General features: G+C 46.2%; 1 pseudogene; it reads left to right on the top strand.

Moving 5' to 3' along the window:
* The first annotated feature begins 13,839 nt into the window (after positions 1 to 13,839).
* LOC115323195 lies at positions 13,840 to 20,018 on the top strand (annotated as a pseudogene).
* Positions 20,019 to 22,319: the final 2,301 nt, after the last annotated feature.

The following is a 22,319-nucleotide window of genomic DNA, read 5'->3' as shown; positions in this document are numbered from 1 at the left end:
TCATTGGTCCTTTATTGTTTCATATTTATATTAATGATTTAGTATCTAACATTTCTTCAGCAGTCTGCTTGTTCGCTGATGACTGCGTTCTCTATCGCAAGATCACTGACCAACCTGACATTGTTCATCTTCAAACAGATCTTAACTACATTGCTCGCTGGTGCGATGCTTGGCTAATGGAATTAAATACGAATAAATGCAAGTCCATGAGAGTATCGCGCTCTAACACTACATGTCCTACATACTACATTAACAATGCACCCCTATCACCTGTTTCCAGTTACAAGTACCTCGGCGTCTATATCACCTCTAATCTTTTATGGAATACCCATATTGAGCATGTTGTTGGTAATGCCAACCGTATGTTGGGTTACTTAAAACACAATTTTTTTCAAGCGCCTTCATCGCTAAAATTTATAATGTACAAGTGTCTAGTCCGCTCTAAATTGGAGTACGCTTCATCTGTGTGGGATCCCGGCCAACATTGTCTTGTCACTGCATTAGAAAGCATTCAGAATCGAGCAGCTCGACCTATCTTATCTAACTATCATCGTACTTCCAGTGTAACATCTATGAAAATAACTCTGTCATTACCTGACTTATCTTCCCGCCGTAAATGTGCTCGTCTCTCTTTATTTCATAAAATCTACCATCACAACTCACTTTTACGTCAGTGCCTCATGCTCGAAACATCTTATCACTCAGCTCGCCTTGATCATGCTCATAAGGTTGGCATACCAAGTTACAACACTAACGCATTCAGTATGTCATTCATACCTCGTACGTCAACAGATTGGAACCGCCTTCCCGCTTCAATTGCCTCCATCACTGACGTTTTTCTTTTTAAACAAGCAATTGGTAACAGCACCCTTAGTTGACTGATTTAATTGCCATCATTCTTTTGTGTTCGCTCCCCTCCGAAATGTACTATGTACCTTGAGGGTAAATAAATAAATAAATAAATAAAAAATAAATAAATAATAAGTACTCCCCACCATGCAGGGCTATTCCAGGTTTTTATGGCCATTGCTGCCCAAATGGGCAATGCGATGCAGCGGAATCGTAACCCCCAAGCATGGCAGTAACCATTATTCAATGGAACTGCCGGGGCATGCGGCTTCGTGCTGCAGAACTTTACGTCAAACACAGCAATAGACCACAGGAACGCCTAGATGCTTACCTCCTGCAAGAGGTCAACTGCACCACTATAAAGCTGAATGGTTTCAAGTCCTACGCAGACCCCTCAATACCTTCCGTACGGGCGGACCAAGTAGGACAAGCCACGATATACCTACACAGAGACTGGCCGCAACACCAGGTCAACCTCCAACAGTTGTGCAAAAAACACCAGGAAGTGGTGCCGGTCCGAACAGCCCCACAAAACACTCCAGTCGTCCTGGTGTCTATACACTAGCGGCCTGGGGCTTTCCTCAAGGAACGCAGGGACCATGGTTGGATTACACATCTCGACGTTCTTTACCCGGGAGAGCAGATCGTCGGAGGCAACTTCAACCTTCAACAAACAGCGTGGGGCTACGCCCGGGACACCTCTGCTGGTCAAGATCTGATGGATGAAATGGTCTATCACCGATACACCCTCATGAATACCCCAGGCGAGAAGACACGCCTAAGCTGGAGCGTTAGGCAGAATCATTACAACCCCTGACCTCACCTGGACTAACAACCCGCACACGACGAGCTAAACCTGGAAGCCGGCGGCAGACACTCGTGGGAACGATCAGGATAGGGCTGGATAGGATAGGGCCGGTGAGTGCCAGGCCCATCAGGATAGGCCTGGCACTCGCCGGTCCGGCGGCTTTGGAACCTGGGAAGCGACTCGTAAGAGTGGTAAACTGAGACATCTACCGAAACCGACTCGAAAACAGCAAGGCACCCACGCTCTGCGACGCCATCAAGGAAGCCATCGCGGCTGCGGCCACCAAAAAACAAAGCTCCATGACCCCACCCCGGATATTCATCTGTTGAACCTTTGGGCCCGACGGCTGAGAGCGCTACAACGCTACGGGAGATGCCCGAAAAATGTGAGAGCACCGAGGGAGGTCACCTGAGCCACTATAGCAGCTCGCAAGTATGCGGAGCAGCTTAACCGGCAAAGGTGGCTGGACGTTAATGCCTCGCTCTCGGAAAATACATCAATTCGCAAGCTATGGGCCGTCAGTAGAGCTCTGCTGGGCCGGAAGAAAGATTGCGCGGCGACACTCACGCTCGCACCCACAACGAACAAGGCTGTGGAAGCATTGGCCCAAGAGGCTGCAGACACGCTCTTCCCACAATTAACAGCGACCAACTCCCTACCGACGGCAGAAGACCCAGAAGACACAACGAAACAGATCCCATGAATCTACCTTTCACCATGGGGGAAATGGAGAAAGCGCTGCATCGCGGGAAACCTAACAGCGCTCCAGGACCAGACGGAATCACCACCACCATGCTCCAAAACCTTCCCGAAGCCGCAAAAACCACGCTCCTCGAAAACATCAAGGTGAGGCACTCCGGCAACATTCCAGATCAATGGAAACTTTCCACGGTTATCCAAATTCCCAAGCCCGGCAAAGAACAGAACTGAGCTAATTTCCGTCCTACCTCTCTCAGCTAGGAGAAAGAATGCTACTTGGCTGCCGTTCCTGGCATTTGGAATAGACAGGAGCCTTTCATCCGGCTCAGAGAGGTTTTCGGACCGGCATGGGGACGCAGGAAAGTCTCCTTCTACACTCCCGAGATCTCTATCCCGAAGCCCATTCCACAAAAATTTAACATCAAAACAGTCGTCGCGATCGACGTGAAGGAAGCCTTCGACAGCGTCCCAGATTGGGCAGTCATCCAAGAAGCGCAAGCACTCGGCGTAGGAGGCCACGCCCTTAACTTCATCAAGTCTTTTCTTCAGGGCCGCACCTTTGCGGTCCTGATCGGCACACACCTTGGAGCGCCCAAGCCAAACGAAGTGGGAGTCCCACAGAGCTCTGTTCCGTCCCCACTCCTCTTTAATTTGGCAATGGCGCGCCTCCCTAATCGACCTCAACAGGTTCCCAATCTCCCATTCACTACATACGCAGACAACATCTCACTCTGGACAGTACGGGGTGACGTTCAACAACAACAACGAACCCTTCAGCGTGGTCTCGACGTCGGGGAAAGTCACCTTTAAAGAGTAGGTTTAACCGCCTCTCCGGAGAGGCGTAGCCCCCAAAAAAGAAAGAGATGCAGACGTCAGCTCCTGTCTTCACTTGACCCTCGACGGCCGCCCGATCAAATCGGAAAATTTGGTACGAATTCTAGGTCTTTATTCCCACGAAGACGGCACCGCCAAGACCTGGCTGACAACGGTTACCCAGCAGTGCCAGGCGGCCCTCAACGTCATAAGAAGGCTTTGTGGCACCAGAGGTGGTCTTGAGGAAGAGGTGGCTCGCCGAATGGTGAAAGCCCTCATCGTATCCACGATCTGCTATGGTGCCCTCCACTACAGAATCACCAAGACACAGTGAAAGATACTGGAAGTCCTCAACAACAACGCAGCGCGCGTTATAACCGGCCTTCCCCGTTACACCCCGCTGAGCATACTCAAGGCACACTCAACCCAGGCGAAAATTTGTAACAGTTGGCACCACAACTGGTTTCAACTGGGACTAACTGGTACCAACTGGGTATCAACTGGGACCAATGAGAGTCCAACTGGGACCAGCTGAGCGGTCAACTGGTTTGAACCATTCCCAGTTGGGAGTAAACTGGCTTGACTCCCAGTTGGGAATGGAGTGAATTGGGACCAGTCAGGGAAGTAACTGGATGGAGCGATTCCCAGTCGAACTTAAATGCCTTTCCCGTTCCCAGTTCACACAAGGCAACAATTTTGACAAGTTGGGGTGTATTGACCTTAGCTAATGAAGAAAACTAAAAATACTTACGTTTCTAGATTTATACAAATAGGGAAATTTTTAATTACTGGGTACATTTATATATTTATAAAACTAATAATAAAACATTATATTTAACTCAATACTTACTTTTAATTGGAAAATATAATTAGTGACAAAATGTGTTTACCTAAATGAACATTTAGTGCATTATTGAAATATATTAAAACATTTACTTAAATACCTACAGTATTTTATTTTTTTAATAAATAAAATTATCTTTCGGCCAATCAGAGCTAGCCGGCCGCCGTGGCACACGGGTGCGGATTAGCGGTACGCGCTGTCGACAGATGGCGCTGCCTATGCGACGCCAGAGTCGGACGGACGCGGTAGAAGACGTGACGCGGTAGAGAAGGGACACCATCGCCAAAGTTGGCGTCGTTATGAAAATCTCAAAGCTACAGCTGCGCTTCTTTGGACCCAACTGTACACACACCATGGTGGCGGTGGTGAACTTCGAGGATAAAAAGATGCAGTTCAGTGATCGAAAGCACCCAGGAAAGACCGGACGGAAGAGAAAAACGCCGTGGAGAACACAATGGCGAAAATGCGGGAGGTCTACCTCCAAAATGTTCGACTGTTGTCACAGAGGCAATTGGAAATATTGGATTGCAAGATGGGAGCGCAACCGCATCTTATCAGGACTTCACCTGCGCAACGCGGGAACGCGGGTGAGCTCCTTTCTTCACGGGATGGGGAGAGAAGCTGAGGATGTGTTCACTAACAGACGCCAGCGGCCGATCTTCCTTCATCTCACGAATACTACCTCTGAAAAGGCAATTCAATCGTCGCAAGCAAGTGGCTAAACCCGGAGCGTGTACGTCACCGAACCTATTATTTAGTTTTATTCTCCAAGTTTTTGACAATGAAGACTTGTCAACCTTCCATTTTTTGCCGCGTTTCATTGTTGCCGGAGTTGGCACCACGGTAACTGGGACCAACTCCAACTGGGAACAGACCAATTGTAACTGGGACCGATTCCAACTGGGACCGCGTCCAACTGGGACCAATTGCAACTGGGAATTGCTCCATAAACCAGTTGCAACTGGGACCAGTTGGTCCCAGTTGAAAATTTTCGCCTGGGAAGGCTGAAGACGGTTCAGGAATCCGTAAAAGAGCGCGCCCGTGCTCACCTAAAGCGACTTCAGCATTCAGCCCCCGGACGTCTGATCCTAGAAATGATAAGCTCCGACAATCGAGCCCTTCCCTCACTCCCGGAGATCGATCCCACCCGGGAGTGACGATGCTTGCATCGTGGACGACCGACCGGTACCCAGGGGAGCGGGACCTAGCCGTCCTGACAGGCAAGCATGCCAAGTGCGTCAACATTGCAAACTCGTCCAAGAATGGACGGACACCAGTGAAAGACTTGCAGTGTATACTGACGCTTCCTTCGTCTCCTCTTCCACGCCGGCTTGCTCCGTCGCGGTCGTAATTCCCCACCTAGAACTTTCTATGGCGGAGACATTGCTCAAAATTTTCTTCAGCGTGGCAGAAGACTCCCCCTCTTTTCTTTTTTTCCTCCTCCCCTTTCCTACTCCATTTTCCTCCTCGCTTTTTTCGGCCTTCTCGCACAAGTGCTAATGGGCTTACCGGCCCCCCGACAAAACCTCTGTAGCCCTTCAAGGTTCTCTGCTTCAATCCCAAACATCAGGGATTAGTTAGGCAGGCTGGATATGAGCTCGGAAGAGTTCGGGCTGGCTCGCTTTTCTTCTTTTCTTTTTTTACTCTTTTTCTGCAGCTCTAAAACACACGCAGATAGTCAGAACCAACAAGCCCAATAGCAAGTCCTTTTACATTCAGATACTTCCGCATGCGTCCACATACGCTACAGCACCGCATATCTCTCTCGAGTGAACGGAACTTGAACATCACTGCAGAAGGAAAAAAGATGGGTATTTTTATCTGAACTTTGAGCTCTACCCAGAGAATTGAAAATTAGTCGTTCTAACAACGGCACACTGAAGAGTGATTGTATCACTATTGTGTTTTTGTTTTTTGTACAAAGTAATAATGAGTAATTACAAGTCAAAGATATTGCAGTCAGAGGGACACAGTCTGACCATTTCGCGGGCATAATATATAGGTTCGTACTACACGTGCTTTCTAGAGTGACTGCCGCCTCGTTGAAGCTACTAAGACGAGTAAAAACAAACTTCCATAAAAAGTGAAACGGTTTATGGTATATTTCATCTATCTTCAGCCTTTGAAGAAAAAAAAATATCTTCGTGGCCAAACGTGCGCATTTATTTTCTGTCAACAAATGTAACTGAAAACTCGGCAGCCGACAAATAACTTGCGTATCAGCAAAGAGAACGGGAAACACGGAGATTGAACCGCAAATTCACAATTTTCTTCGCGTAAAATAGTGCAACTAGCAAGTAGCCATATTATGCCATTTATTAAAAAACAGCAGGTATTACGAAGTTTTCATTCTCTTCTGTTCCCATTTGTTCGCTGATTAAGAAATGGAATGCCCAGATAGCCTCTGAAGCCCTTGCATCATAATTGCTCGGGGTTCTGTCAAAGTGGGCGAAGGCCAGCGACCATCTCCAAAAAAAAAACAAAAAAAAAACAGGAGTTCGGAAGGTGTATTACCGCGAATTTTGGGGCTGCTTGGCTAGTTTAGGCGTCTTGCGGTCCCCGCCTTCTTAGAAAAGAAGCGGAACAGCGGCAAGCTCAACGTCGTCACCAAGCGGGAAATCATGCCGAAACGTGTCCTTGCACACGTGCGAGATCTTTACCCGCACCCAACCGGGATTCGACAGAATTCCTAATTAATCTATGAAAAAACTATTAAAAGGGGTAGGCTTAAACAATTTGTCAATTTTTGAATCTGTCATGCGGACTAACTGTCCACAAGTACAGAAAGAAATGCAGTAGAAATGCAGAGCTCTATTGTGTTCTTTATGTTCATACTTGTCTTTCGCGCTGTACGCCAATTAAAATGAGATCTGCGATATCTGTAGATTATGCGTGGTTCTGTTGTCTCTAAAAGAAATGTAATCAAGCAAGTTCGGCATCGTGCCACAATTTCTGCAAATACAATTTTATGTGGAATTCAACGTCAAAACGGTACTTCCGCTGCTTGACACATAAGGTCGTGAATGCTTTTCCCGAATCTTTAAAGACCAAGCATAAAAATTAAAGACAATTACAAATCTCCGTAACGCGAAATTAGAGCGCAGCCACTTTACGCCCATGAAACCAACTTTATGTTTTGGGCAGACGTCTCGCGAGAGTTGCAGTATTATTAATTATGCCTAATAAATTAATAATGTTTAGGACTAATTACTAAACCTTTTTAGATGTATTAAAAACCGAAATGTCAATTGGAAAGTTCTAAAGCTCCTTGAGAAACACCCTAATTAGCTGTTTGCAACGTTATACGGCCCGCGTGCTTCCTTCTGAATAGTAATAAAGCTTATGAAACATGATAAAATACCCCGTGATAAAGCGGCCGCCCCATCATAAACTCAATTTCGAATGTCCCGGGATTTGTTTTTATAAAGCGAAAAAAAAAAAGATGCATGCAAGACGCGTGCACCACACTTTATTTATATATAAAAAAAAACTGCCCTCTGTGTTATATACACTTTTTTTTTAATTTACTAGATATTAGAAAAAACGTGCAAATTAACGTTTTGTGGATGTGAGCTATACGACCAGGCGAAGATTGGGTTTAAGAAAGAACGCGACAAAAACCGACTGATTACCTAACATTTGTTAATGAACTTCTTTTATTATAAAAGAAAACGGGATAGTATATTTATAAAGTTGTTGGGCATAATCGAAAGCCACCAAACTATCCAGTGAAAATTAGCGCCATTGCGATTTGTGTAGGTGAGCTATACGGCCAGGCGAGGATTAGGTTCAAGAAAAAACGCAACTAAAACCGACCGATTGCCTAAAATTCGCTAATTAACATTTTAATTAGAAAACAAAACGGCATAGCGTATTTAGAAAGTTGTTGGCCATAATCGCATGCCATTAAACCGTCCATTCTTAAAAAGGTGTAACGCGCGTACACTATTGTACGGCGTCCTGATACGGCGTCCTCCTAATTTGGGCGCGAAAATATAGTTCTGATTTTATGTGGGCTCCATCTCCGCATGAAGCCAAAGCGACAAATCATGCGCATCGCTGTGACAACGCCACTGTAGAAGGGGCGAGGAGTGGGGCGGCCGAAAAGATTGCGGTAACACGATTCGCGTCCAAATTAGGCTTTTTAGGACTCCTGAACCACTTCACGTGCACTACAACTCCTTAAAATGAATGATTTGGTGTTTTTGATGACTACAGATAAGGCACAAACCGCAATTGCGTAAATCTGACGTCTTTTTTAGAAAAATGTCGTCGTTAAAAAGATCGCCCTGTATAAGTACGATTGAAAGGCAGCTCTTTATGCCCGGCGACATCATTACGGCATGGAAGGAGACGTTGACCACAGATCATACGCTGCGTATAATCTGTAATCACCCTTGTTTTTTTTGTTTTTTTTTTCGTACGAGAATGAGCAAACATTTGATACCAAATAAAATAGATTTAGCATTCACCGAATTCGGCTGGTTTACTTGATTCAAATCGGTATTTGATTTGATTACACTTATTTTGTACCCGCACACGCCTACTTTATTCCCTAATGAGTGACAAGTGATAATTACATTGTTTTTTTTTGTTTTTTTTGTCGTGCAACGTCATCACAATTTATTATTAACAATCGGAGCTATGCGATTACGGGGAGGAGGCGCATTTGAAGTTATTCAAAATTGTTCTGAATACACAAACAACTTCAAACGTCTTGCTGTTTGGGTCCTTTCCTACACGCAGGATCAATAATAAAGCCAAAACCTTATAGAGGAGACTATCTCTATCAACTCAACGCGCCAACACGATGTGAAGCGTGTCTGCGTACGTTGGAAAAGAGATACCGGCGAGCAAAGCATAGCATCGAATGTCCATGCATCAAAATGTCCGAGCACCAAAATATCCGCACACCGAAAAGTCCCCCACCAAAAAGTCTTTGCAGCAAAAAGTCCGTACACTGAAATGTCTGTGCACCAAAAAGTCCGCACCGAAATGCCCTACAGCCTGAGCAAAACGCTGTACACCGAAAAGTGCTAGACCCACTACGAATGGGATCCTCCGTCACCTCTGCCGGTTTACGAACCATAATAATTCAGAACCACTGGTCTATGGAGCGTCATCCCTGATATACAGAAAACGCCGCTCGTACTTCCCGTTGTCACCATGAATCCGCCCAAACAACGAAAGATGCCAATTCAGATATTTATATTAAAATTGATACTTCAATGACTACTTTGAGCACAACAAGGTATTTGTGCTCTCACAACCAGCAAGAATCGTTATCCAAACCAATGCTGAAAAAGAACCAATGCAACTCGTTGGGGAGAGCAAGTGCTAAGCTCGCTCAAAAGCTACTCGGTTGGTTCAGCTAGGTGTCTTCATGTGCGCTTCGCACACATGAAGGATCCCTAGGTTCAGCTCCTTGTCGCAGGTGTGCCGGCTGGCTTCTGGATAATCTTTTCAAATCCTTGAAGCTTTCATTTACTCCACCCCAAACTTTTCAAGAAAAAAAAACAAAAAAAAAAAACAGGCAGCCGGCAAAAAAAAAACAAAAAAAAAATCGGAAAATGGTGAAGAGGAAACAAAAGGCGATTTCCTCCTTTCCCAGTGGCGAGAAGGAAAGTGAGGGTCGGGTTTTTTCTGTCTGCTTGCGGGCCGGCCTTTAAAGGGCAACTCCGCTCAATCCCGAAGATTTCGGGATAATAATTGATTTCGAATAAAAAAGCCCTAGTAAAACAGACTACGTCGTTCGCTTCGCGAAAAATGGGATATATATTTTTAAATCTGATTTTAAACACGAGCGGAAATCGAAACCGAAATTTCGGCTCCGCCGGGCAACATCGGCCTCGGGTCGCCAAGTACGTGGCCATCACGTGGTACGAGATGTCACGTGATCCTCGGCCCAACGACGGGCGGAATGGGGGCGGGCGTGTGGCAGGCACGAGTGTCGTCTGCACCGCACTTTTCGCCACGTTTTGGTGTCTACGGCATTCGACGACGTCTGCACAACTGCGGCTTAAGTGTGCGCGCACGTGGTGTCCGTAGTGTGGACGAAACTCCGAGAGACAATAGAGAGTTTTAGTATATCGTTTTGGCTTTCCCGCTACGGTATCCGCAGTCCGCTAGGACCCCCGCAATATGTACCGTAGCGAACCCACGCTTTCATGTTTTAGTGGCGCGTTCGCAACCTTCGCAATTCGCTACCGGATTATAGCGTTGCGAGAGCAAACGCAACGCCACAAGCGACTCTTTCAGACGCTAAAGTTTACGTAAAATAATTTATTTTAGTGTAATTTTTAGTAATCGCTTACTAGCCTCACTATTTATATTTTATATTTCTTTTTAAGTTGATTAAAGTGCTCATATCTGCATATTTTATAAATGAGCACAACTGATAGTCACGCTGGCCAATGCGATCCAACCTATGTCAAGCCAGTCAAGCGTAAGGAAGCCATTCCAGCCATCCGGCCATCCCTCGGACGCTGCCGCCTTGTCGTGACTCGTGATCGTGCCATCGTGCCTCTTGCTATGAATCGCCGCGGCATCTTCTCCGACCCGCTAGTTCTCTCCGCTCTTAGCTGGCGCGAGATTGAAGACGCCCATTTATTACTAGAAGTACCTCCGAACCGCCGTTTCAAGTCCGAGCGCGGTTTGTTGAACGTAGACCGTCTAGACGATGAAATGTTTAGAAGTATGTTCAGGTTCAGGAAGGAGCACATCGGAGAGCTTCAGCGTGCTCTTTTGATGCCGGAGACGATCACGTCGGCGCAAGGTGTCCAAATGGACAGAGAGGAAGCCTTCTACGTGACACTACGCCGTTTGGCTTAACCAAACCGGTGGGTCGACCTTGAAGGGGTCTTCGGCCGTCATTCGAGCGTGCTCTCAAGCCTCGCCTCGAAGGTCATGCTTCACATCAACAACACCTTCGGGCACCTGCTGGACGATCTAAACATCCACAGCTGGCTCGACGTGGCAAAGTTGGAGCAGAGGTCTCGGGTAAGGATCTCCGCACCTGGCAAAAGAGTACTCGTACAGTGGCGTAGCCAAGGGAAGTGTTCAAGGGTCAAAACACCCCCCGAAATTTCAACGTTCCTCTTTACCCCTTTCCCTTTTCCCCCTCTCAATTTGTGTGTGTGTGTGTGTTTGTCCGCTGTCAGTTTGTGTAGGTAACGTTTACAAACATTACCCGCACACAGTTTGTGTGGGTAATGTTTACTAATGTTCAGCACGCAAGTCGTAAAAGTAATGAGTTCAATTGCCAAGCCGTCACTTGACGCTTTGTCAAGAATGATTATTGACCTACAACTTCAAGCGTGTCCTCAGGGTCTCCAACATAGTCGGCAGATTTACGTCTGGCGGCATCGTCCTCCCTAAGTGAGGACGATGTTGTGGCCAACGTTAAATAAACTGTCTGGGGAAGTTCTGGTTTGGACAACAGACGTTGAAGGACCGCACCACTCAGCACGTCTCAGCGGTACAGGCAACTTGCTTTCGCCCGGAGGCCTTGTATCCTAATGTAAACCGCCTGCTGCGAATCCTAGGCACCGCGCCTGTTAGCACTGCTGAAACGGAACGTTCCTTCTCGAGACTTCAAAGACTCGATTCATAGTTAAGAGCTTCATTGTCCCAATAGCGCTTGCTAGGGGTTACGCTTCTGAACATGCACCGGAACATCTAAGTCAGCCCCGAAAGTGTCCTCCCGCCAAGTCTATCGACCGATGGCGGCTCCCACTAAATCTTTAGACCCCACAAAATGATTGGAACTGGCACTTTTTTCTGCTCCTTTCTCGTAAAATGGCATCAAAGAATGTAAAGAACCCAAAGCATGACCATAGCACGACCATTTCTGAAAAATGTGATCTACGCATGCAGGCACGTAAGCAGGATTTTGTTTCGTGGGGGGGGGGGGGGGGGGGGGCGCCCATGACAAAATGCTGCTTGAGCGGGAGAGGAAGACCCAGGTAAATGGAAGAGTTCGTGGGGAGGGGGGGAGGGGGGGGGGGAGGGGGGGGGGAGGGGGGGGGGGCGCATGGGTCCCCTCTGGCTACGTGCCTGCAGAGCCGTATATGTAGAGAGTTTGGTCAATGGGCGGTGCGGGCAGAGCCAGGGCGTGCAGCAGACTCCGAAAGAGGGCTTGGCATGCTCTCTTGACCAACCAGAAGCCGAAAAGAATCCCCTAGCGGTGGTAGCGAGAAACAGTTCTGATCAAAGGTATGTGTTCGTAAAAGGTTTTAATAAGCGCGTAAGAGTGAAGTGTAGTAACTCCTCGTGGTTGAAAATGGGGTTCACGTGTTGTTTTGATCATAGTCATGCAGAGAGGTGTAAGAAACGAATGCGCCGCGCAACTCTGTTTTGCGCGGACAGAGTGTGACCGCTCGGACGGCAGATTCCCGGCCCTCGGCGCTTGGCGTACGGATTATGTAGATCGTTAGGCTAGTCGCACTCTTCCACCATCATTTTGGATGAACGTGATTGAAACATCACGTGTACCACATTTTCAGCCACCGAGAGTTACTCCAATGCAGTTATCAGGTTTGTTTCTCGCGACCACCGCCAGGGTATTATTTCCGGCTTCTGGTTGGTCATATTAAAATTTCTCAAGACGCCCTGGAACACTCCCAGCCCGCTTTCGGCCGATGGCGCCTCCTCATTTGTCTCACTTCCCAACGAATGGCCAAACTTTCTACATATACGGCTCTGCGTGCCTGCACACAGGAACAATGAGCATGATGTTTCACCTGCTCATTGCCCCAATGCACATTGCAGTTTTTATGTTTAATCATATTTTAAACTTCACTATTCTCTGGCACGCTTTTGTAATTTTTAGTCATTGGATACCTGAGTGTTCCGCAGAGAAGTGTATGCAGACACAAAGGCAAACAGCGCACAGTAAACGAGGACTAAAGAAAAGGGAAGTGCAAACAGGACAAGCGCTGATCAGTATCAACTAACTAACCCACATCGCCATCCCTATTAAGTGTATGCACCGGAATATTTTCTGGGCCTGTCTGGACTTTTTTTGTTCACAGCCCATTATTATATTTTATGATTGTGTGTCTTCGTTGTTCACCATTAAAGTTTCCCTCTTTAAAGATTCAACGAATGAGATGTGGCAAAAAAGGTTGAATTTCTGTGTTCTAAGAAACTGAAAAATAGTAACTAAGATTGTGTTTGTGCAATTTATTTTCCTCTCTTGTTTTCTTTTTTTTCATTTTGATCAGTTTGAGCAAAGAAAAACGCCCACTGAAAAAATTTTCTGGGTATGCCCCGGCTCGTCTGAAACTTCATTCTGCTTTCTACCAGGCGGTCCATGCAAAAGGAACGCCCCTGATGAACTGTTGGTGATTCATTGATGGCACGGCACGCGCCATCTGGCGCCCCTCAGAGTCCCAGGAGGAGTATTTCTCCGGGCACAAGCGCCACCATGTGGTAAAATACCAATCAGTTATGTGTGCAAACGGAATCATTTGCGAGCTTGACGGACCATACAAGGGACGTCGACATGACTCTGGTAAGTGTTGTTGCCTGAGACCAGCGATAAAAAGAGGGTACAGAGCATATCGGTGTCTCGGATGGGAAATTTGGGTCAGAAATAATTTCTTGAAGGGATTGTGAAACATATGTAGAAAATTCTGAGCTGTATGCTTATTTGTAATCCTGATTGTCGTTTCGGTGCCACTATCGTATGGTGGCGCCACTAGCACTTTGCATGGCTATAAAAGAGAAGAGATAATAAAGATAAGGGTTCCTCATTGGCACTGAAGGAGCAGTGTCACTTTGGCTGCCTCTGCTGTGGCAACAGTGGCGACAAGAAGGCTATATCATGAGCCTCATGGTGTTTCCCTCATTTCTGCCTGCTCCCGGAAAACCTGCTATTCTGTGGAAACAGTGGCAACGTGTGTTTAACAACTACTTGCTTGCTATGGCAGGCGACGCCCACGAACATGCTCGGCAGAAGGCCCTACTGCTGCACTGCCTCTGGGTTAAGGGCCAACGGATCTTCTTCACTCTTTCGGAGACGCGCCCTCCGATACTGGGACTGCGTGAACCACCTGGGCCTCTTTGCTCGAAGCGCTAACCGCGGCTAAAGTCGGCCGCAGTACCTAGGAGAGGGACGTTGCTATGCCGACAATTATCGCGTTCATTTAGGCTTAGGAATGGCCAGAATCGAGAGACTATCTAAAAAATGCGGCCAGGTCATTGTTCATGCTTTGAGATTTAAGTAAGTAACGCAAAGTGAAAGCCTCCTTCGCCATTCGTTGCTGACTTACGCGCCCGATATTGCAGCTACAACGACATATTAGTTGCAAAGCGAGGGGCGCTCACTCACCAGGGCATCGCCATGATTCCCCGCATCCCTTCCGAGCCAGTGACGTGATTTTAAAAGCCCTCTCCTAGGTACTGCGGCTAACTTTAACCGCGGTTAGCGCTTCGAGCAAACGGGCCCTGAAGTCCAAAAGACGCCCACTGCACTGGACAAGTACGATATCGCTCTGGCAGCCCTGGGGAGCTACTTTGCGGCTACTTGAAACGTGTCCGACGCACGACATTGCTTCGGGCAGCGAGTGCAGCTACCTGGGGAATCCATTGACACATTTTTTGCTGAACTACGAGACCTGTCGTGGACTGCGAGTTTGTAGCCATGGTGGACGACCTCATCCAAGACCAGCTAGTTGCAAAGACGTCGATCCACCAGCTACGAGAGCGGCCGCTCCTGGAGGGTACTTGTCTCACCCCGGACCTTGCATTGGTCATCGGTTGTTTGGTCGAAGAAACAATACGCTACTCCAAGGAACTTGTATAAGCTTCAGCAATGCAGAAGGTAGACGCTAAGCCTATGCGGAGCGCCGATCAACCATGGGAAGGTGAGCCTCCGCCCCCCCTGGAAAGAAGTTCTACCGTTCTGGGCAGGGATGCGCAGTATTTCAAATACTTTGCGTGTTTTGCTTTTGTATTTAATTACAAATTGGGTAGCGTATTTGACGTGTGTATTTAATACTAAAACGTGGGTATTTCAAATACAATTGTAATTAAATACAATTTTGTGGGCGAAAATACATTCTCAAATTTACTGTCACTGTCCAGAGCAGGAAGAAAACTACGTTCTGCACCAAATGCAGTGTCTCTCAATCAAGCACAATCAATTAGTGACTTTGTGATTACGGTGCTAGTTCAGGGCAAGCATAGTGACGAAATCGACGTTCACAGGCAGACTGGCTAAATAAGCGCCTTTGGCAACTTGTGATGCTTTCCAGCCTGATTTTCATCCATATTTTTGCCTGGAACATTCTAAGTGCGCGGGTCGTCCAGATTGTCGTAACTGGTGCGAGTTGCAACAATAACAAATTCTCTAGCTAGAGCTGCGCGTCTTGGTCGTCTCGGTTCTTTGTTGGTCTATACAAAAATGTAATCGACAAAAAAAGCTGCTTGAAGCTTTGTACTTTTTTCGCCCATTACATCCGAGCTGATTACATGTTTTTGTGATAATATTTTTATTACGTTACTAGAGCCTCACACACTAACTCCTGAGTGTGCGATGCAAAAGTAAAATGCGATATCCGGAAACCCGTTGCAGGTGCCCTGAAGTCGCTGACGCAAATTTAGAGGAATGTATTTGAAAAATTATTTGGAGGAGACCAAATACATTTGGTTGTATTTGTATCTTGTATTTAAATGCTTTTTTGGAAATGTAATTAGATTTGTAATTAAATACTTTTTTGACGAAGTATTTTGTATTTGTATTTCGATACATAATTGCATATATTTTGCCCATCCCTGGTTCTGGGTTGTCGGGACATCTTGCGAATTTCGGTACATGCAAGACAAGAAGGAAAACGTGCACTGCATTTGGAAAATTCTGGCATTTTCATGCTGTCTGCATGAGTACCGCCGTCCACATTAATGAAGTCCGCGCCATGAGAGAAGTTGGCTGCTTGGATAGCTGCGAGGATGCCGTCCTCAGTATTCCACAGGTACACGAAAAGCAGTATCTCCATTTCTCTTCATGTCGAGGAAACGGTGTTATATATCTTGGTTTACACCGGGTCAGTAGTTTCGATAATCTCTGAAGATACATATCAGAAGAATTCTGATTCTTCGCTTCGGCTACAGGAATTGGCTGTTAATTTGTTTGATTTTACGCAGCGAAATATTGCAGTGACAGGTTGTTTTGTTGCCGTGGTTGGTTACAAGGAGTGAAACGCTGACGTGCATTCCTACGTCCTATCAAAAGGCACAAACATACTTGGAATCGAGGCCATCGCTTGTTCGCCCCTCAAAATCAATGGTCAGGCATTGAAGTGTTTCAACACTACGTGTGTGCTGCTGCTCCATGGGAGAAACTTGGAATCAAGATTGTGGGACCTTTGTCGTGTGCGCCAATTGATCATCGGTGTGCCATTATGTTAATTGACGAATTCAGCAAGTGTCCGGAGGTGTGCCTGATGAAGAGTGATGTAGAGAAGTATTGTTTCTTTTTTATGGCCGGTGTTTATTCATGAGGGCTACCCAACCGAACAATTGTCAGCGATCACAATCGTCAGTTCATGTCTGCCGAGTTTGAAGTATTCTTTAAAGATCGGGGAGTGAAAAATACCTTTGCCTCTGTGTTATTCTCAAAGCAACGGCCAAATCGACCATTTTAAACGTGTATTCAAGGACTTTGTAGAACTCAGTGCCCAGGAGCAACGGCCCCTGAAGGAAGCTGTGGTAGAGTACCTGGGTGTCTATCGATGCACTCCTCACACAGCCAATGGTGAGAAGCCAGCTTTCCTGCTGCACGGACGCCGCCCCAAGACGAAACTGGCCATTGTCGGGGGACCATCCAGAGACTTCTTGAGGAACCCGGCAAGACGTCTTGCAAGCCTACGAGAGCATATGGCCCAGTACCAATGGAAGTCAAAAGCATACACGGACCCGCCCGGGAGCCAAGGTCAGCCAGTTCAAGCCAGGAGAGAAAGTTTGCATCAAGCTCCCAGTGCACATTCCAAAAGGCCGCGCCAGCTACTGGGCTTTCCAAGAAGGGGCAGAAAGTGTCAATATGCAGCGGCAAAGATCCGCCGATGCAAGTGTATATTTTTAGGTGGACGATTCTAATGCAACACAAGCTTAATTCTGCGGTTCAAAAATTCACTAAAACTCCACATTTCTTTTACGTTTAGGGCGCCACAATAGAAAGTTCGCCCAAGCGGTGAGGTTGTTGTCATCAACACCATAACCACATTGTAAATTCCGATTTTGCGAAGTGTTTAAAAACAACACAAGGCTCATTGTGTAGTGTTCACTGGTGGTTGCAGCGTTTTTTATTTACAGCAGAAACAAAAGGCAAAGGGCATCGACATCACGAGCGAGTAAAACCATTGCAAAAGCATGCAGAACCATAAACGCGTTATGAAAGTGGAGTTACCTGGCAGTTACGAGATGTGTCCTGCAAAATCGACATTCCGGGGCTGTATCTTGGGTGTTCGCTTTGTTGAGGTTTCACTAACGCTCCTGCTTTCTATTCCTTCAGCTCCCGGTTATGGGGCACACCAATGAAACAATCGCCAGGAATTGCTAGAAACCGCCTGAAAAGTGGTTGCAGAAATAAAGAAGGGCTGAGAGACAATTCCTGTGAATCAATGAGGCGGCGTCAGCCATGATCCTACGGCTTGCAGGGCGTATTACATGAGAATGGGCATTACAATAGCATGATATCAACAAATTGAAATAAGCTGCTCATTTCACAAAAACAAATACAATGGATATTTGAGAACTATAAGGGCAGGCCTCAAGACCTCTCAATAGACCCACCTTCCAGCAACATGGCCAACTAGAGGTTAGCCGAATTTATTGTTTTAGGTTATTGCAAATAATGCACAAAGTTTGCTAGATGACAGCATTTATAGACGCACATTCAAAAAACTTCCCAATTAGGCAGAAATTTTATAAAGTCAACAGAAGACTTCACAATAGCCAAAAATCCTTAGTAATATTGAAGGTCTGATGTGCTTCAATACCCCTTCAAATCAATAAAAGAAATTGAGGGTGCTTTTGATGGGCACTGACATATATGTATCTGTAGCTTTCTGATCATATTTTTCATGAGTTATGTTTATGCTTCATATTTATGTTTCTGTGTGGTAGACTTATTAATGGGCTTAGATGGACCAGTTGGTACATTGCAGAGGTGTGAATGATTGGGCCAGTGAACACGCTGCATCCACTAAGACGACACCGTCAGGGCATCTAGACGTTCATTGCAGCAGATGCTCTTGCACCCCGTCATTCAACAGCACAGAAATTTTGGCAAAATACAAGGTGTCATGCGAACTACATAAGGCTTTTGAGATTAGGACTAGGGGAAACAAGTGCGCCAGCGAAACGTCTTTGCCCTAGGTACGGATGAGTACGAGTATTTAAAACGTGAGCTGGGCAGGGGTTGATTGATGACTGTACGTCCCCGTTGGGAATAATAGTGCATACTTTTTCGGCACTTTATACCCTTTGCTAGACTTATGTTTTCAAATTCTTTTACTCTATCAGTACCTGTTCTACAGCTGTTTCTTTTGTTTTTGTTGTTGTTGTAGAACATGAGGTTTTCCTCGTGCAAGTTTTTGCCTTTTGCTACACACAACGTAAACTGCCTCTTGCTAGAACTGTAAAAGGCGGCAGAGTCCTCATTACGCACTATGGCTTAGTCTCTTAGCACCTCCTGGTGAATTGGGAAACAAATGAAAAAGGGAGGAAAAGAAAGACATGCAAATGTAGTAGCTTCCCTGCATTGCATGTGTGCACTTCTCTGCAGTGGGCAGCTGTAAAGAAGGAGACTCGAGGGGGCATACAACAACAGGATCTACAACACAAAGAAAATGCCGTTAACGTCTCCCAACTGCACTTTTGAAGAACTGGTGAAGTTCCAAAAAAAATAGTCCCTTCGTTAAATTACCCGAGCACCAAGGAGCATGCTGAGAGTTTAGTTACAAGTGCTACACATGATGTCTGCAGCAGTAACTTTTAAAGCGGAGAATATAGACCGACACGCTGTTTCCAAACAAGCCCGCCTTTGCCCACACCAGGTGTGGGCACTGCGCGTGCGCAGAAACCGAATTTGGGAGGAGTGAAGCGTCCGCGCATGGCGCTGTGCCGCCGACAGCGCCACCGCAGCTGCATGACGTCAGGGCCGCGTCTATAAAACAAATGGTACTTTGCATGTCTGTTTGTCAATGCTTCATTTTGGGTATTTAGTTAAACTTTCTTAGATTGCTAAGGTGAGCGTATGCAGTTCATATACATCCCCAGAGTGCTCCTTGGTGCTTGGGTAATTTGGCAAAAGCAGTTGATTAGCGAGGGCATTATGACTTAATCAGCAGTGCCCATAATCCATATGTGGCTGGGTCATGATTGATGGCTTGGAGGAGGAGTTTTAAAACCTGTTTTTATCTGTGGAGCCCTCAGCATTATGAGCACAATTCGCTGTATGGCGATGGGATAGAATTTATTCAAAGTGATGTTGACTTACCTTACAGGAACCTCATGGTATGTCTATACTTTATTTTTTACTCCAGGTAACTTTGTTAATTATTTGTATTGCCTGCAGAAATGCTCCACTTATTTGTGCTAAAACTGAATGTAAATTAATTGCAGATGATTCACACTTAATCTCCTGCATCAATTCATTCCCCTGCAGGTATGCTGCGAGAGAGCCGGCTCAACGACAAATTGTTGCAGTTGGTGGATGGCCACTCATATGTGCTGTATGGTGACCCGGCCTATCCCTTGAGGCCACTTCTGCTCAAGCCTTATGGCTCAAAGGCGACCCCAACACAGGTGGAATTCAACAAAGCAATGAGTACCGTAAGGCAAGCCGTTGAATGGGGGTTCGGCAAGGTTGTAGCTGAATTTGCCTTTGTCGATTTCAAAAAGAATAAAAATATCCGCAAGGAAAAAGTGGCTCTCATGGCGAATACCGGCTGTCCTTCTGTCAAACTGCCACACCTGTATCTACGGAAGCCAAATCACTAGCTTTTTTGATCTGGAACCTCCGACACTGATGGAATATCTCCAGCCTATGTCTATACTTCGTTTCAGCTTCAGTCCGAGCGCGGCCGATGTTTGAGCCGAAGGGCCAATCAAACAGCGGAAGAGGCACGACGTCATGGCGTGCTCTCTGCAGTTGATAGGACCAGCCAGTATTCGCCGTTTCTCTGTGCGCGCTCCTCCGCCGGCTAGTCCTATCAACTGCAGAGAGCACGCCATGACGTCGTGCCCCTTCCGCTGTTTGATTGGCCCTTCGGCTCATAACATCGGCCGCGCTCGGACCGAAGCTGAAACGAAGTATAGGTAGTAGTTTTCTTTGTTTGATTTTATGTGGCATGAAAGGCTGGAAATTGCCGATACTTAAAAATGACAGAGTGCCTCTTAAAAAAGCCTCACATCTCTTACAAGTGCAGAACCCAGGGATCCTGGGATCAATCCCCGCCCCTGCTCGTTTCGATCTGGATGAGCATCGTACGGGCGTGCGGTCGCGTATCACTACTGCGTGGTGCACGTCAAAGACCCCACGTTAGCGGTTGTACCGCACTGGCTAAATTGCTCATCTACAGCTGAGACACTAGACGACCACTGACGCAGACTAAATTCCGGCTGTATAAACATACACACAACAATTTGCTTTTTGCTTGCAAGTGCACTGCCGTGAATAGCCCATAAGTACTGTCAAATATGGTGAACCTTAATTGGATGCGGCGCGAATAAAGAAGCTACCCTGTTGCGCCATCCTTTTCAGTGAGAATGTAGTTATCTACCGTCAACCTACTTTTACCTGCATGCAAAGTTCTCCAAGTGATTCAGTGATTCGTTAGAATGCTATAAAAAAAAAGCTTCTAAAACATAGCAAACAGCTTCTGTATACCACGAAATACTCAGGTGTGATGTACCAGATTTGCAGGCTGAAAGCTCCTATGGCACTTTAAATCACCCGTCGAGATTCAGGAGCACTAGATTACTGTCCAAAATTTGTTGTCTGTTTTTAATGCGAAAGCACTAACTGTCCTATGGAGCAGAGCCTGCAGCGTCTGGTGGCGCCAGTAACTGCGAACAATGTAAGGAGCCGGCAGCAAGAAATTTATTGTATGTGCATCTTGTGGTAGTCTTATTAACTGTCAGTGAACAAGCATGTAGCCCTTTATAATTTTCGACACTTAACATAGTTTATTCCACTTCAATTTGGCTGGAAGTACCAATAGAATCTTGCTAGTCATTCAAGTTTACAATAGAATTTTTGGTTGCACTGCAGTAAATTGGCAAAATCTGAAGTGCATGATATGATGCTGTGTTGTGCTCCATTGTCATAACTATTGAGTAAATTACAAACTTTACAAACTTTTGTTTTAGTACTAGCAGTCACTTTAAATCGTGCATGTGACAACACCCAACTATACTTTGTTCACCCTTCAGCTCAAACTGCAGCCAAAGTGCAAGTGAGAGCTAGGCCGCGCTCCTAGCTTCGAGAGATGCATTTCTAGCATGAGTGCATTTTCTGCTTTAAGAACACTTCAAAGCAGCTACCCCGAGCTCTCGTGTTTGTGGCATTAGCTGCAGTCTCAGCTTAACGGTAAACAGAGTATGGATTAAGCACAAGGCAATTTCAATGAACTATGATGTAAGTGGGATAGTGCGTGCCATTTTTACAGTAGCAAAATAGATGACAGAAATAGGTGTCTCGTTGCCAAGCTTTCCAAGTAGCAGCTGGTTTTCTTTTAAATCTGCTTTCACCTCGTCAGACTGTGCCATCCAACATGTTTATATTGTACAGTGTGTCTACCTGCCCTCAAGCATTGTACATATTTATATTTTCAGCAAAATCAAAAACTTCCAGACTATATCAATCTACTTTTTTTCTTCTTCCGATGTGTTCATGGTTAAAACAAGATTTGCCACTGCAAATGGTGTCCTTTATTACTGGAATGTTTTGCAGATCATATTCAATAAAATGTGTAATCTCCATTTATTGGAAGTAGAGCCACAAATCTTCAACTCCTTTTGGCCTGAGCGAGCAGGAACTCGAACATGATCTGTCGCTGTTCGGAGAGCTCGCGCCTTTCCTCGGCTCTCGCCTGGGCTTCCTCGGCAAATCGCTCACGCTCGAACTCCAGCCGTTTTTCATCTAGAGCGAGTCTCCGCTCTTCTACATCGAGCTACCTCTCTCGAATGGCTCGCTCCTGATGACTGCGCTGCTGCAAGAAGGCGGCCACGTCCCCATCGCGAGTTTTCTTCTTTCCTGCAGAAAGTCATGTGTAAAAAGGAAAAATGACAGCAGAGTGA

Source organism: Ixodes scapularis, unplaced genomic scaffold (assembly GCF_016920785.2).
Source record: "Ixodes scapularis isolate PalLabHiFi unplaced genomic scaffold, ASM1692078v2 PGA_scaffold2__306_contigs__length_199485367, whole genome shotgun sequence".
Classification (NCBI taxonomy): domain Eukaryota; kingdom Metazoa; phylum Arthropoda; class Arachnida; order Ixodida; family Ixodidae; genus Ixodes; species Ixodes scapularis.
The sequence above is the reverse complement of the archived record's forward strand: the minus strand, read 5'-3'. Positions and strand labels throughout refer to the sequence as shown.